This window comes from Podarcis tiliguerta (genome assembly GCF_965153285.1).
Source record: "Podarcis tiliguerta genome assembly, chromosome: 12".
Taxonomy (NCBI): Eukaryota; Metazoa; Chordata; class Lepidosauria; order Squamata; family Lacertidae; genus Podarcis; species Podarcis tiliguerta.
In genome coordinates, this window is record NC_139545.1 from 32,895,076 (window position 1) to 32,911,382 (window position 16,307).

Genomic DNA, 16,307 nt, shown 5'->3' on the forward strand with positions numbered 1-16,307 from the left:
GACACTTATCACCTTGCTGAAACCAAGCAGGGCAGAATCTGGTCAGTGCCTGGAAAGGTGACCTGAGAACACCTGTCTATTGCTTTGGGTTCCATGATGAAGAAAGGCAGGATATAAGAAGCTGTCTTTTACTGTGGTCACAGTATTAAATCAGTGAGATGCCAGTCTCTGGGATTTCCCCAATGCAAAGCATGTGCTCTATCACTTAGCTATGCCCCTTAATATGCAGAGGCTCATATGGACTACCCTGCACTGTCCAGGCCATTTCAACTTCTGCCCATTTTTGACTGGGCCTACAAAATGAAGATTGCAGTGAACAGGATTATACAAATAATTCATTTTCTGCTGAACAGTCCCAGTGGAGAATGCCTGACAGATATTGAGGATATTTCTTACACAAAATGCATTTTGAGGGGCCTTTATAAATGCGTATTCATGTTTTCTGTTTTGAAGCTGAGGAACAGTTATCTGCTCTTACTTCGTGTTGTCCCTTTTCCTGGGTATTTTTGTACGTCTACCAACTATTAATTTGCCGATCAGAGAACTGGTAAAATCACATCCTAACTTGTTAAGTGCAGCTGTAACTTATTTTCACTGTGAACTTGTGGGGAAAATGTGTTAATAAAACAATGGAAAGTGTTTTTTCCCTCCTTACACTTTACACATTATTTATACAGTATAGGTCTTGTTTTCCCTTAGTTAACTTATTCTGCAACCCATGTGTGTACATGTGGCATACACATATTTTCACTGCACTTTTATCCACAAGATCTAGACTTATGCCTATGTTTACGGGTTATGTTCAGTTATATTCAGTTTTCCCTTTTTTAACTTATTCTGCAAATCGTGTGCGTTATCTAATACAGTAGTGTTAGTCTCGGATGTAAACTCTGCATATGCAATCATGCCTATCCATCTCTTTCATTTCAAAGACGAGGCCTAACCTATCCAATGTTTGTTATTTGTCCTTTTTAATGGGTGCAGCTGAGTTAAGACTTCATTTTAAAGTGGACCACAGCTCATCTGACAAAGTAACACGGTGTCAACTGATGTGGGCAAGCCTGCAACTTTAAACCCTTGATACCGCGGCACTTTTATGAGATTCTTTTCCAAAGTTGGGATGTAACCACCTAGATTTCAGATGATCTGATTCCGACTGAAGATCCTGGTACTATTGTTGTTGTTGGAGAATGCAGTTATTATGTTCTTGTTCTGTACTTCTCAAGCCTAGTAATGCTAGTAACCCAACACTGCAGGGATCAGTGTATGAAACTGCCTTACCTTGTGGTGAAATGTGGTTCAGGGCTATTGCAATGGAAACCATTTATTTCTGAATCTAAGGTAACCAGGGCAACCAACCATCTAAGCTAATATTGCCCAACCAAGGGCTCACCCATACTTCCATTTGTGCCACAGTATTTAGCTGGTCCATGATCTGTAGGCTCGGGTCCAAGTGTTTGTTTGTTTGTGTCCCACCACTTTCCCTGGGAAAACCTGCTGTTTACTGCTGAATTTGAGCAATGATGTCAATCAGGTTTTCTTCAGATTGTCATCCTGCTACTCCTTTGCAGGACAGTTACACAGATGATTCCATAGCGTCACAGGATTGCACACTGTGTTAATCGTACTCAGTGTAGACCCATTGAAATGAATGACCGTGACTTGGGTCCATTTATTTTAACGGATCTACTTTGAGCAGAACTTAGTTGGATGCAATCCACAGAGCTACAAGGGATCTGAAGATCATAGAGCCCAAGTCTTTATCTGCAAGGCAGATCCCCACTCAAGTCTTGATCTGCAAGGCAGAAATCAACTGCCATCTTCCCACTGAAATTTGACTCAGGCAGACGTCCACCCTTTGTTTAAACACCTCCAGCAAAGTAGAGCTCACCACTTCTCAAAGCAGTCTGCTCCACCGTGTTAAGAGCTCTTATCATTTGGAAATCTGCTTCTTTGCCCTTAAAATTGAAACAAACAATCTGAATGGCTTTAAATGGAGCAACAATCTGAATGGCTTTAAATGGAGAACAATCAGCAAACAATCTGAATGGCTTTAAATGGCGATTAGACAAAATCAAGGAAGATGCCTATGTTCTACCTCTTCTGTCAGAAACAGTATGATTCTGAATACCAGTTGCTGAGCATTGCAGGAGTGGAGAGTGTTGTTGCATTTAAGCCTTTGCTTGTGGGCTTCCCATAGGCATCTGGTTGGTCACAGTGAGAACAAGTTGCTGGGCTGGATGGGCCCCTCAAGCCTGACCCAAGCAGGTTGTCCTTATGTCCTTATGGCAATTATCTGGGCCTTGATTTTGGATTTGCTGTGCAAAGTTGCACAACAATTACACTGCAAAATCCAGTCCTACTCCTGCCAGTTGGAATGGGAATAGCTACTGAGCCTGTGAGGTGAAGCTTGCATTGAAACAGACTAACATATACAAATAATGACTTTGCCTCCTGAGGTCTGAGTTTTCATAATAATCATTCCCTAGAAGGTCTAACTGTAAACAGCAGTAGGTTAATGGTCAATTTATTTTCATCAAACATCTAAGGAAGTAAAGTAATGGTCATTTTATATTCAAGACAAAGCCATAAATCCCAGCAGCATTAGAGCTATTTCTACATTATGCATACTGAGGATGATTTAAAGGTTCAGCACAGGGGGGTGGTTTTAGTGACTAACTTCGATTTACTGAATGGCAACTAACCTCCCCCCCTGTTGCAAATTATAAATACTGTTACATAATTATTAAAGTTACGCAGAACCAAAGCCACACATGATTAATAGGCTGTGTCAACCACAATTCAATCTTGCCTTGAGTCTGTTCTCAAGGATTTATAGTTACTTGAAAAAATATATAATTATCCCCTTCCCAAATTTAAAACATTTCATTCCTTTACGCCTTGCAAATTTAGATTTCAAACCAGCTTTGCCTTCTAGCAACAAAGCTGTGTTTGTTTGTTTCTTATGTTAGCCCTACAGACTCAGCTTGTGCTCTGAGAGAAATAGGCACCACTCGTTGTCCCAATAAAATGCATTTTGCAGTAACCCGCATTAGCAGAGAGGAGCTAAAAGCCTTGGTTGGTGTAGGCTCAGCACATAAATACAGAGGTGCTAGCTGAATGGGAGAGCATATAGAAATGAACAAACTGGAAGGGACCAAAGACGATAAGTTCCCTGCAATTGCAAACTCTTCAGGTTATGGATCTGATTTTTATTTTTATTCTTGGGTTATGTCACTTTGGAAAGCCATGTACACAAAAGACCCAATGTTAGTTAAAGCAAGCATATTCCACCCCATTCCTCAACATAAAGGGTTCACAGTGCCATTTACATATAAGATAAAAGCCAAGACAGTGGCTACCCACAGGCTTACAGGACACAAAAGGGAAAAAGGGCACAGGGAAGATGGAGAAAGCTAACTCTGGCATCAGCTCTTAAAGTTCAGTAGTTGCTCTGGAATGGAAGCACTTCAGGGATAGGAACCAAATGTAGTGGGTCTCTGAACGGAGCTGACAGAGTGGTCCTGCTTTCCATCTCTCCACTTGCTGCAACCTGGTGGAACAGCTGCTGCCAGGTAACCCCACCTCTGGGACCCTTGGACTAAGTTTGGCTAAGATGCCCTGAGAAGCGGCTGAACCTATAGAGAATTGGCAGGCAGACAGAAGGACAAACAAACAAACCATGCTCCAAAACAGACAGACAGACATGGGTGGCATGCAACATTAAAACACAAAACACCATTCAAAACAATATAGATAATTAAAGTGACTGGCTAATAAAATGACTAACAATTAAACTGCATAGACCTTTTGGCATAAAATGTCTTCAAGAGACACCTGAAAGTCAATAGCGATGCTGCTGCCTCATCTCTGCTGGAAAAGGGTTCCACTGCATGCAAACACCAACATTAAATACCCAGCTTCTAGTTGTAACATGAAGTAGTAACAGCATCTTAAAAAGCAGAGACATCACCTTGCCGACAAAGGTCTGTATAGTTAAAGCTATGGTTTTCCCAGTAGTGATGTATGGAAGTGAGAGTTGGACCATAAAGAAGGCTGATCGCCGAAGAATTGATGCTTTTGAATTATGGTGCTGGAGGAGACTCTTGGGAGTCCCATGGACTGCAAGAAGATCAAACCTATCCATTCTTAAGGAAATCAGCCCTGAGTGCTCACTGGAAGGACAGATCCTGAAGCCAAGGCTCCAATACTTTGGCCACCTCATGAGAAGAGAAGACTTCCTGGAAAAGGCCCTGATGTTGGGAAAGATTGAGGGCACAAGAAGAAGGGGACGACAAAGGACGAGATGGTTGGACAGTGTTCTCGAAGCTACAAACATGAGTCTGACCAAACTGTGGGAGGCAATAGAAGACAGGAGTGCCTGGCGTTCTCTGGTCCATGGGGTCACGAAGAGTCGGACACGACTAAATGACTAAACAACAAAGTTGTAACATGGGTGGAAACTAGCCGTGTTCCTCCAGATGATCTCCCCAATCAGGCAGGGATATAAGGGCTCAGGCTGTCCTTAACGTATCCCGAGGCAAAGTTCTTCAGGGCTTTGCATATCAACATAAGAATCTTGTATCCAATTTGAGTGCAAGCGGAGAATATTTTGGTGTGGCACAAGCCAAGAGTTCCTACTGTCTGACTGCAAATGAAGATCTAGAAATGCACAAAATATAGAAAGGGTAAATAACATCTGTCAGAGAAATAGCTAACCCTTTCATGAGAAACAGCCATGCCCAAGTTGCGGGAGAAGCGAGAGTCAGGCTAGTTCAGCATTGTCTGCATTGACTGGTTAGCAGTTCTCCAGGATTTGAGACAGGAACTTCTCTCAGCTCTAGCTGGAGATGCTAGAGATTAAACCTGGAACCCTTTGCATGCAAAGCAGATACTCTACCACTCAAATATGGTCCTTCCCCCAAAGGAAAGATTCCAAAATAGGCTGAACAGAGAATAAACAGTATACCAAGAAAGTCCACGATGAACTATGAGGCAAAGGCCAACCTTCACAACATGAATTCTGATTGGTGCTGCGAGCTATTTCAAAAGTATGTTTTATAAGAAAGTAGATGGTTAAGGGGATTGTCAGTAAATTGCGTGCATGCAAATGTCTAGGTTCCCAGTTCAGTTCAGGCCTATAGCAACAGAAATCATTTCCATCTGAATGTAACAATCAGCCTTTCAGCAACAACAGTGCTAAATGAGATTAGAGGCAGATGTATTTTCCCCTGGTGGTTGGGGGAAAGGAAATTAGTACATTTGCTTCCTTTTAATAATCTCAGGAGAGGGATTGGAGGGGGTTGAGGGAGACATATCTGGCCCACTCCTCATCAGTCATCCGTTTGTTCTTTTAGAGACCAAGAAAACATGCTCAGACAGCTATGCTGTGTGGAAGTGAGGGAAATGTACATAGAGCAAAGGATGTCAACTGAAGAGGCTAGACAATAAGAACTTGATTTTTAGAAAGTTATATAATGGCAATTTGTTGTTTTTTTTAAAAAAGAAAAGAAACAATAGCATTCTTAGTGGGATTTGATGTACAATCTGAAATCTCTCTGACATGCATATGAAAGGAGAACTTGAAAGACAAATTGCTATTTTTACTTGCAACAATATCCTTAATTCTACATACTATGAAAGGATGAGCAGGATGGAAGGGGTTGGTTTTAAAAAAATATTTAAAAACACACCATTATTTACCACCCTTTCTTGATTTAAAGCCTTATCCACCCTTCATACCAGCCCCTACTGCCATAGGAACATAGCAAGCTGCCTTATCCTCAGCCAGACCATTGGTTCACTTATGATTTACATATAATAATAAATAATATTTATACATATACCTGCACACAGGTGGTAATAATAATAATAATAATAATAATAATAATAATAATTTATTTATACCCCACCCCATCTGGCTGGGTTTCCTCAACCACTCTAGGTGGATCCCAATCTAATATTAAAAACACAATACAGCATTAAACATTAAAAACTTCCCTAAACACAGCCATACCTGTACAGCTCAACTATTTCATTTAATGTAATGTGTGAACATGTCTATCGGCACAGCTGGGAAGCCTAGTGAGTTGCCAAGACTGCTATATTTGCACTCATTTAATCTGGTAATGTATCTGAATTTGTTAACTACTTAGGCCCATACATGCTTAAGCTGTGCAATCTACTGCTATCCAGCTTATGCATTATATTTACAGATAGGATTTGTTTAAATTTCATTCACATTTGGCTGGCTCTGCTTCAGGCAGCAAAATAGCTTGGTTTACTACTGACCCACTGTAAAGATTTAACTTACATAGACCTGGGGGTCAAGGTCTGAAGAAATCTACTAACTCACACCAACAAAGTTTGGCGCTCCAGAAGACAAAAAAGCAGGGACAGTGGTTTACTGGCAGGATTCTTCGGGGGGGGGGGGGAGCCATGGATGTTTAAAGTGTTATCCTATTACTTTGAATGTATAGTGCAAATAGGGCCTAGGTGAGGACAGGATGGCAACCTCAGACCTTATTTCTGTCTAAGGCAGTGATGGCCAAACTTGGCCCTCCAGCTATTTTGGGATTACAATTCCCATCATCCCTAGCTAACAGGACCAGTGGTCAGGGATGATGAGAATTGTAGTCCCAAAGCTGCTGGAGGGGCAAATTTGGCCATCACTGGCCTAAGGGATTGAAATTTCTTGAGCTGTTGCTAGTTCAGATGTCTGCTTTCTCCTCCCACCCACCTGACAGACTGTCGCTCGATTTTACTTTCTTAGACTGAGGTAAATGTTTTAAGTTTCTCACAAAACGCGGAAGAAAAGGAAAGAAACAGGGAGGAATTAAAAATTATCAAAGGATGAAGAAGACTCAGCTGTGCCCATTAATATTAAATGCTGCTTTTAAAGGTTAATGAGATTATTATAAGAACTGCTAGCTGCTGAGGGGGAAAAGGCCAGGAAAATTAGTGACCCGAGCAAGGAGGTGCAGAACTTGAGAGATAATGAGTTATTGGATGAGGTAAAGGAAACCATGGCTGCTTTCAAAAGTAGAGAAACAGATAGACTTCCAGAAACAAGAAAAGAAGTGAACCTATAAAAGTGAATGTGGAAGAGTAGATGACTTTCTGTTGATAAACCCACCCAAGCTGTAATTAAGCATGAGGAAATAAAAACATTCAGCCATCATGGGGGGGGGGGGGAGAGAAATTGATTACAGTGTGAGATGAAGGCTTCACAGTAATAATGAAATTTCGCATCAGTGTCCTAGGGCTAAGAAATCTAGGTAAACGCGCCGAGGCCAGAACTCCAGAAAGCAGCCTGCTTAGCTTTGATTCAAGCTCTCAAAGCTACCAGGAAGAGAAGCAAACCGGATTCCAGACAGCAGGAAAGGACAGGCAGCTAAATGAACAAAATAAGATACATTTGCAGGAGCTGTATTGCTGTTTTTTTGTCTGTGAAGTCTTCCTTGCGATGAATGTTACAGAGCCATGACAAAATGACAAGCCAATCATAGGAGATGTCAAAACTGTTAAGATAACGGCTATTCTACACAAATGTTCAGGAAATGCCATTTCCTCAGAACTCAGGCACACAAATGTCTTTGCTTGTTGGAACTGCTGACAAAAAGTAAAATAAAGTAACAGTCTACAGAAATTCAGACAGATTATCATTGCACTGCATTTGATCAGGACAACCGTTCGTGCCCTGAACGTACAAAAGGGCTCAGGAATAATTCTTGGAACATGCTGCTGCCCATCTAACACTCAGACATCCTTTATTTAGATTCCGGGTCACTTTTTTTCAGTTCACAGCATGCTGCTGACAAAAATGACTTGACCAAAGGTAAGGGAAAAATCAATATTTCATTATAAAATCATCACAGCATTTAGCGTTCTAATAAGTTACTTGCTTGCCAGGTCTACCCACAATCCAGGATTTCCTTGTTTGCTTAGGGCGTTGGGGTCAGGAGGCAGAATGATAGAAGCGTGACATTTTAGCTAGGCAAAGATGGCTGGTTCAATAGCTTGGCCATAACAATTACTCAGTAATGGTACCTACTCTTTTGTGCGGTGGAGTTAGTCCCTCAGACGTCAAATGTTCAATCATAGACACAGACCCAGCAAACATCCTTTGTGCAATCCAATCTGCAGGTCAAGTTGATCTGGTTGATGTGCTCCTGTTCTTGTTGCTGTCCTTTTTTGAACCGGCTGGTTTTATATACAGGTTTCAAAAACATTTTATACAATTGTTTCCAACTGCACTGTAAGGTATTTTGTTTGCTGTTAGCTGCCATGGCCACTAATGTGTGAAAGGTAAGACGTAACTTTACATCAAAGGTGGAGAACCTGTAGCCCTCCAGATTTTGTTGGGTTTGACTCCCATCAGCCCCCAGACAGCATGGCCTATAGTCAGGGGTGATGAGATTTATAGCCCAGCAAAATACGGAAGGCCACAGGTTTCCTAACCACCACCCTGCTTTAAACAACCAAAATACATATTCAGTTGCACCTACCAACATAGATCACCTATCTGACTATAAACTATTCAATTTGGCATCGATATAAAGTAATCTATTCATAAGCATCAAGTGCTTATTGTTTTGCAGTTGCTCCCAAACTATCCAACTGATCTCTTTCAAGGTGTCACTCGTAATCTCAAAACCTGAGAGACTACTTGCAGTTGGGAAAGCAAAAGGGAAATGCACAGAAATGTGTGGGATGAATGAATGATGAATAGAAAGGCACATAAAATCAGAATGAATGTTCACTCTTGTATAACCGCCCTGCAAACAAATGCTCAATAAAGGCTGGGCATAGACTAACCTTTGTGTCAGCTTTGTGCAAGTAAATCAGGGACGAAAGTTGAATTAACACGTCAACTAGAGTAGTGTTTTTTTTTAATTTGTCTGTAGGGGAGTTACATGGTGTTGCATCATATCAAGTATTATCCCATACTTTCCAGTGCATTTCCCTTCATTTTCATTACTGTAAAAAGTCCAGTCTTTGGGGAAATGGTAAATGTTGTGCAACAACTCCTAACAAACTAAAATTGCGGAGGTTGAATTTGTTGGTACGTGACTGAATCCCTTTCGAAGATACTGACCCTCTGGAAGCACCAACAGTCTATTTAGAAGTAACGTCTACTGAATTCAACCATGCTTACCCTCAGGAAAGTGGGCTTTGGATTGCAGCCAAATGTTGAATTGATCTGGACAACAACAACAACAAAGTGCTCCCTTTTCACAAGGGAAAGGCACTGTTTTTTAAACAATGCATGATGAAGGACTGAAGGTTAGCCTCTATTTGTCAAGCAGCTGTCACCATGGGCTGCAGTTAGTGGGTTCCTTCTTGGCTATGGTCTCTCAGGTGTGCTAAACATCAAGCCAACAACTTCATCACTGTCTCTGAACTTCCTCTGAACTTCCTCTGTTGCCCTCAGAGGGCAACAAGTGTTTATTCACCCAGATAAGGTTTTGCACATTGGCAGCTGTACAGTTAGCTTCCCCCTTCACATGGCAGGTGTTTTGGCAGCCCCATGGCAGGAATGGGGAGCTTTAGTCGTCAAGGGCCACTGCCGCTACAACACAGCATGTCGGGGATAGCCAATGTGGTTTCCTCCAGGAGCAGATGTTGGCCTCACCAACCTCAGCCTGCTTTTAGCTAGCAGAGGTGTCCCTCGGCCCAGTCCTACCATCTTCCACCAGTCTCCTGCCAGCTGTCACCTGTGAAGTTGCACCAGCAACACTCTGCAGGAACAGAAGTCCCTCTTGTGCCTGCCTGTGTGGACAGGTGGAAGGAAGTAGGATTCTCACTGCTGGTGGCCAGCCGGAGGAAAGCTGAAAAACTGGGCTTTCTGGTGTGAGGGGTAGAGATGAATTCATCTGGAACATATTTGATCCAGAGCTGGTGACAGCGCCATCATGTGAAGACATCAGGCCACATCTGGACCTGACTATTGCTTCAGCTCCAGGCTGGCACAGCAATCTGCCTGCCTGCCCTCCAAGCTTCTGCTCCAGCCACTGTGCATGGCATGGCTGTAGATCAGGGGTAGGCAACCTAAAGCCTGTGGGCCAGATGCAGTCCAAACGCCTTCTCAATCCGGCCCATGGGCAGTCCGGGAATCAGCATGTTTCTACATGAGTAAAATGTGTCCTTTTATTTAAAATGCATCTCTGGGTTATTTGTGGGGCATAGGAATTTGTTCATGCCCCCCCCATATAGTCTGGCCCACCACACGGTCTGAGGGACGGTGGACCGGCCCACGGCTGAAAAAGGTTGCTGACCCCTGCTGTAGATGCAGCAGTGTCCCCACACTCTGGAAAGCCCTGCCAGGCTGGGGTAGGGGAAGGTGAGCAGCAAGGAACAAGCAAACACCCAGCAGTATAAACTAACCAGCTTGCATTTTTCTTGTAATGCCCTCTGGCATAACTAGATTTTTCCGGCCCACCCAAAGGCAAGGCAGGGAGGCGTCTCTTATGACAGAGAATTCCAGAGATGGGGCACTGTGACCAGAAGTCTGCATCTCATGTATCTACCTGCCAGCCACACCTCAGTGGCTTTATCTCAGAGTTAGGAACTGTCAATAAACCAATCCTGCTTTGTTCTCTGCCTCACCCCCAATGGTATGGTAGAAAACTCCAAGCTCTAACCAGAAGCTGAGCCATGCCATTTGATGGCCACCTCACTAGTAATCTATACTGCACATGTGCTGCTCATATGTTATATAGAACCAAATCACAAACACTAAAGATAATAAAACAAAATTAATCAAAGATCCATTCACTACACAATTTCTAAAACCACTGCTCTTTTACTCACTCCAGAGACTTGAGAGCAAGCAGATATGAAGTTCCCTGGAGAGACTTGGGAGTTGGAACTTGACTCCGCAAAACAATTTACCCCATTCTCATTTTCTCTAGTACCGCAAGAATTCATTGTCTAAAAATAGGTAACTATGACAAACGAGACAAGTTAAATAGTTATAGCTAAAGCAAAGTATATGAAGTCTAGCAATATTTATACAAGGCATCATACTTTTGAACAGAAGATCTCATTTTCCCAAAGCAGTTACGAAGACGTAATTTACCTAAACTGTCACCGAAGCTTGATTCATTAACCAGACGTGAAACATTACAGAACTTCAGTTACAATTTATAACGAAAGGAATTCATCACTTATGCCAACAACTACCTCAAAGATAGATCCCTGTTGCTTTTTAATAGCTGCTTGTGAAGGAGAAAGTCCACACAGGTTTTTTTTTTTTTTTTTAAAAAGATCAAAGTTCTGATTTATTGGGACAAGTTGTCCATCCACATCCATCCCCTGCAATTGTGGAACATTTGACTTGTGAAGTATTTCTACTGTTCCAGCTCTGGGATATATAGAATTGGTGGAAATAATTATGCTTTGGTACAGGGAATTGAAAACCCTTTGCTGCAATGTATTTATTATTATTATTTTAAAAAACCTTTTTATTGGGTTTTCAAAGGTTTTTCACAGCTTGTAGAATTGCTGATGTATTTGCAAGACTCCCGAAGAGACCACAACAATAAAATAATAAAAATGACATAAAACAAAAACTTCTGTGTAACTGTGCTGCACATCTATCAGGGGTCAAGACAAGCACAGGAAAAAGATGCATGTTTGCTGTCAGTAAAATGTCTAAAGATCATTGAGATCACCGTTAGGACCATAAGTGGTTTGGGGAAGAAGTCAGACCAGAATGATTTATTTAACTCCGGCGCTTCAGCAAATCCACGTTGCTGACAAACAAAGGTGTTGAGAGGATACCATGTACCCACAAACAATCCCTTAGCTCCCTTATGCCCTCTGTTCACCTCTGCTACTTTTTCTGCCAAAGCTCTGTCCTGTATGTTTGCCCACCAGCCTTGTACAGAAAATGGAGTTTTGTCAATACCACAGCTTGGCTATTTGCAGACCATTCGCTGCCATCAGTAGAGCTATTAAAGCTTTTGTATAACACGGCCCATAGTCGCAGGGTGTATCAATAATAAACCAAAACCCAGGTCCATCAGAATTAACTGATGAACTAATGACAAGTTTTCTTGGAATAATCTGCCAAAATGCTTTGACTACCAGGTGTTAGGCAAATGCTTATAAATTTGGCTTAGTTTGACTGGCATGCAGTACCACCAGGAATTAATTTTTAGCGTTGACTCTCTAGTACTAGCTGAAACTGCTTTCACCTGAGGTAGCCTTATTGCCTTTGGGTTTTCCATCCCCTGCCCTTGAGGCCCAGAATGCCTTTAGTCCAGGATTTAGTAACAAACGTATGGATAACTAGAGGCTACAGCGCCTGCTCGCCAGCCTCACCTACCACTTGCCCTTCCCCCAAATCTGGCCAACCCCTACGCTATCCCCCCACAGCCCACCCCAAGCCCCTCAGGCCACCTGTTCGACCACCTTTTTGACCACTAGCTGGCAAGTTATCCTGCAGTAGAGAACTGCTCTGCACCTAGAGTCCAAGCAGTATTATTTTTATCCTTGCAGGTCCTTGCATCCCACTGTGTGGAAGAAACAGAAATCTAAAAATTAGCCTTCATTTCATTTTGCTAGAATTGGGTGGTAAACTTAGGAGGGGAACGTTTCATTTATGAAAGTGTTTTGCTGTTTTCATGTGCCAAGTTGCAAGTAGAATGCGTTGCTATTATTATCCAGATCTTAGCCCCCTGCAAAGGCCATCACACTTAGCTTTCAGTTTGAATGTAGATTTAATTTCTACAGAGTAATTATGAGTAATAGGTTACGTATTCAGGAATAGCTTTGATGTATTTCATACAATGTTCAACAAAGCTGTCATTTGGCTGTGAATCACATTCCTGATTCATATGATTAATAGATAATCCTTCACACCTTTCTTCTTACTCTCTGGGGGATCTTATTTTAGAAATAGTTACATGGGCAAGAAGAAATATGTTTTCATAACAACTACATATAAGAAAACAGCAAAAAAACATGCAGTTCTCTCTATTTGCAGATATAAAGCTAGAAAAAGGAATTTTGGCTTTGCTCATCATGATCCAGATTTAATGCCAAAATTTGCAATTCTTACACATTATTGAACAAAATGGACTGAGCTATGTGAGGAACATAGGAAGGTGAGTCAGACCATTGTTCTACACTATTGGCATTGTTTACACCAAGTGGCTAAAGGGACACGGGTGGCGCTGTGGGTTAACCACAGAGCCTGCAACTTGCCGATCAGAAGGTCAGCGGTTCGAATCCCAGTGATGGGGTGAGCTCCCATTGCTCGGTCCCTGCTCCTGCCAACCTAGCAGTTCGAAAGCACGTCAAAGTGCAAGTAGATAAATAGGTACTGCTCCGGCGGGAAGGTAAACGGCGTTTCCGTGCGCTGCTCGTTCGCCAGAAGCGGCTTAGTCATGCTGGCCACATGACCTGGAAGCTGTACGCTGGCTCCCTTGGCCAATAAAGCAAGATGTGTGCCACAACCCCAGAGTCGATCACAACTGGACCTAATGGTCAGGGGTTCCTTTACTTTTACCTTTACACCAAGTGGCAGTGGTTCTCCAGGATATCAGGCAGGAATCTCTCCCAGCCCTACCTGGACAGCCATGGTTTGAACCTGCAAAGCAGATTCCCTGCCACTGAGATACGGCCCTTCTCCGCAGTCACTTTTGATCAGGATGCAGTCTGAACTGAGCCATAGTTTGGCTTAGTATGTCATCCGGATCCAGGTTCATGGTTCAAACAAACTACAAGCTGTAACCATGATTTGCCCTATGATTTGTCCCACATGCTATCTGGGGGCTCTGGCATCCCCCCCCCCCCCCGTCCCTGTGAACCCCACAAGTTTGCACCCAGGGGCCATAGTTCAACAATCAGGAGTTTACTGATAGGAAAAGTTGCACCTGTGTATTCAAAGGTAAGTCACTATGAATTCAATGAGTATTATTCCCATGTAAGTGTGCATAGGATTGCAGCCTAAAAGAGGACTTGCAGCCAATAAAATGCCAGCAGGAACACATATATAAAATTTGCAAGCGGCAAAGACAACGTAAAGGTTCCCACGTGATGACCTAAAATTACAATGGCCTTTCGAGACAAACCTTTGCATTTCTTACAAGCCTCCCTTGAGTGGAAGCTCAGCTGAGACGCCATTAAACAGATGCAGGTGGAGGCTGTGATTAATCCCTCAGCCTTCACCACTCGCAAACTTGGAATCTTCCTATTACTGTAAACCAGTGTCTTCTCACTACTTTTGGGTCTCACCTGCAGCTACCTGGCCAGCTCTCTTCTCAGATAATGTTTCTCCCAGATCCCTATTCCCGCCCACCCTTTCCTATGACTTTTAGGACCTCTGTTTTTGAAGTGGCTATTTTTCTTGTTTTTCTATTGAAAATCCATCCCATTACCCATATCCATCAGACAATGGCATATCTTCAAAGAACAACAACAGGCTAAGAAAGCATTGCTTCCCACCCTCCAATCTGCACTCGCTACCTTTAATCAGATCACGAAAAATAAGAGAGCTGAAGTGAGAATCTGGGGGAGAAACTTGAAAGAAATGTGTGCGCTGCGAGGAAGGAAACTGCAGCATGCTAGCCGTATAAGGTCCAAGGTCTTTTTGCACCAAGAGTCTTAGTAAAGGCCTTAAATTGGATTTTGCAATCCGCCTCCCTGCTGTTTTTAATAATAGCAATATCTAGCATGTATATATTGATTTCGAATGTGCAGAGCACTTCACACACTTCCTCTTGTAATTCTTAGCAGCAAAGATCACATATCCATCCGAAACTCTAGCAGGTTATGCCAAGCATCACATTCCTTGCCTCGGTCTAACCTTTAATCAGTTTGTAAAAATGACGGCAGCTAATGTGAAGATGGTGGGGCAGGCAGGATCTGAAAGAAAAATGTAGATTGTGGTTGAGAGAATAATGGAAGGCTACTTCTGTGAGGCTGGGCGCCTGGGAGGTGGAAAGGGGACATAGCTCAGGGGGTAAAGCATATGGTTTGCATGCAGGAGGCTTCAAGTTCAATTCCTGGCATCACCAGATAAAATGGCTCAGGCAGGAGGTGATGCAAAAGATCTCCAGCTAAGACCTTAAATTTTAAAATTAAATTTAGGCACATTTTTTAAACTACTCCCCCAGCTCCCGCACTGTGATGCCACAATGCTAAAAGGTTTTCTTGGCCACTGACTACTTCCATTCATATCCCACTGTGATAGTGTCATTTTAAAATAATTATATTTGCTACCACTCTCATGCATTCCCTGCTGTGATGCCAAAAGGTTTATAGCCCTCCCTCAAAAATCATTTAAAAAATAATAATCAAAATTGGCCACACCCACTTTTACGTTTCAGCTACACCCACTTTGACATGTGATCTGCCTGCTTGGCATTGGGCCAATGCTATCCTTGGCCTAAAAAATGTTAGCTACTCCCATTTTACAAAATCCTTCCCTCGTGCTGTAAAGATAATCCTGTCCCAGCTTCTGAGGTACCTGCATCTTTCAACCTGTGGGACAGAAAGGAGGTTGGGAAGAATTTTTATAGATAAATGGCAGAAAGGAAAAGAGTGATGAAAGAGAATATATAAAGAATAGATTAATAATGATAGGTACATTCACTATAAGAATAAAATCATACAATAGGAATTGACAGGAAGTCCAAAGTCTTTATGATATTTTTGTTAATAATCTTTGCTAATAATTTTTGTTAATAATCGCATAAAAAGCAGCATAAATACAGCTGAAGCTTAAGGTTCATAATTATGTAAGAGAAAATAAGTATATGGGTTTTTTCTTTTTTGTGTACACGATTGAAATTTGAATTTACTTTAAGAGATGTACTATATATATGTAATGTATTGTAAGACTATTAATAAAGCTTGGTACAAAAAAAAGAGGAAAAGAGTGATGAAACCCCTTTGCTCATGCTGGTTTTTTATGTTAATTTGCTGCTTCTGTGGCTGCATTTTGCATTTTTTGCTCTATAAGACGCACCAGACCTCAAGACGCACCTAGTTTTTGGAGGAGGAAGGCAAGAAAAAAAATATTCTGAATCTCAGAAGCCAGAACAAGAGGGATTGCTGCGTAGCGAAAGCAGCAATCCCTCTTGCTGTTCTGGCTTCTGGGATAGCTGCGCAGCCTGCATTCACTCCATAAGACGCACACACATTTCCCCTTACTTTTTAGGAGGGAAAAAGTGAGTCTTATACAGCAAAAAATACGGTAACCGGGAACTGGTTATAGACTGCTGCATATATCTTGACCCTTAACTGATCCCTGCAACTCAGTTTACTGGAAGTAGTTGTGTGGTGCCTCAGAGCTG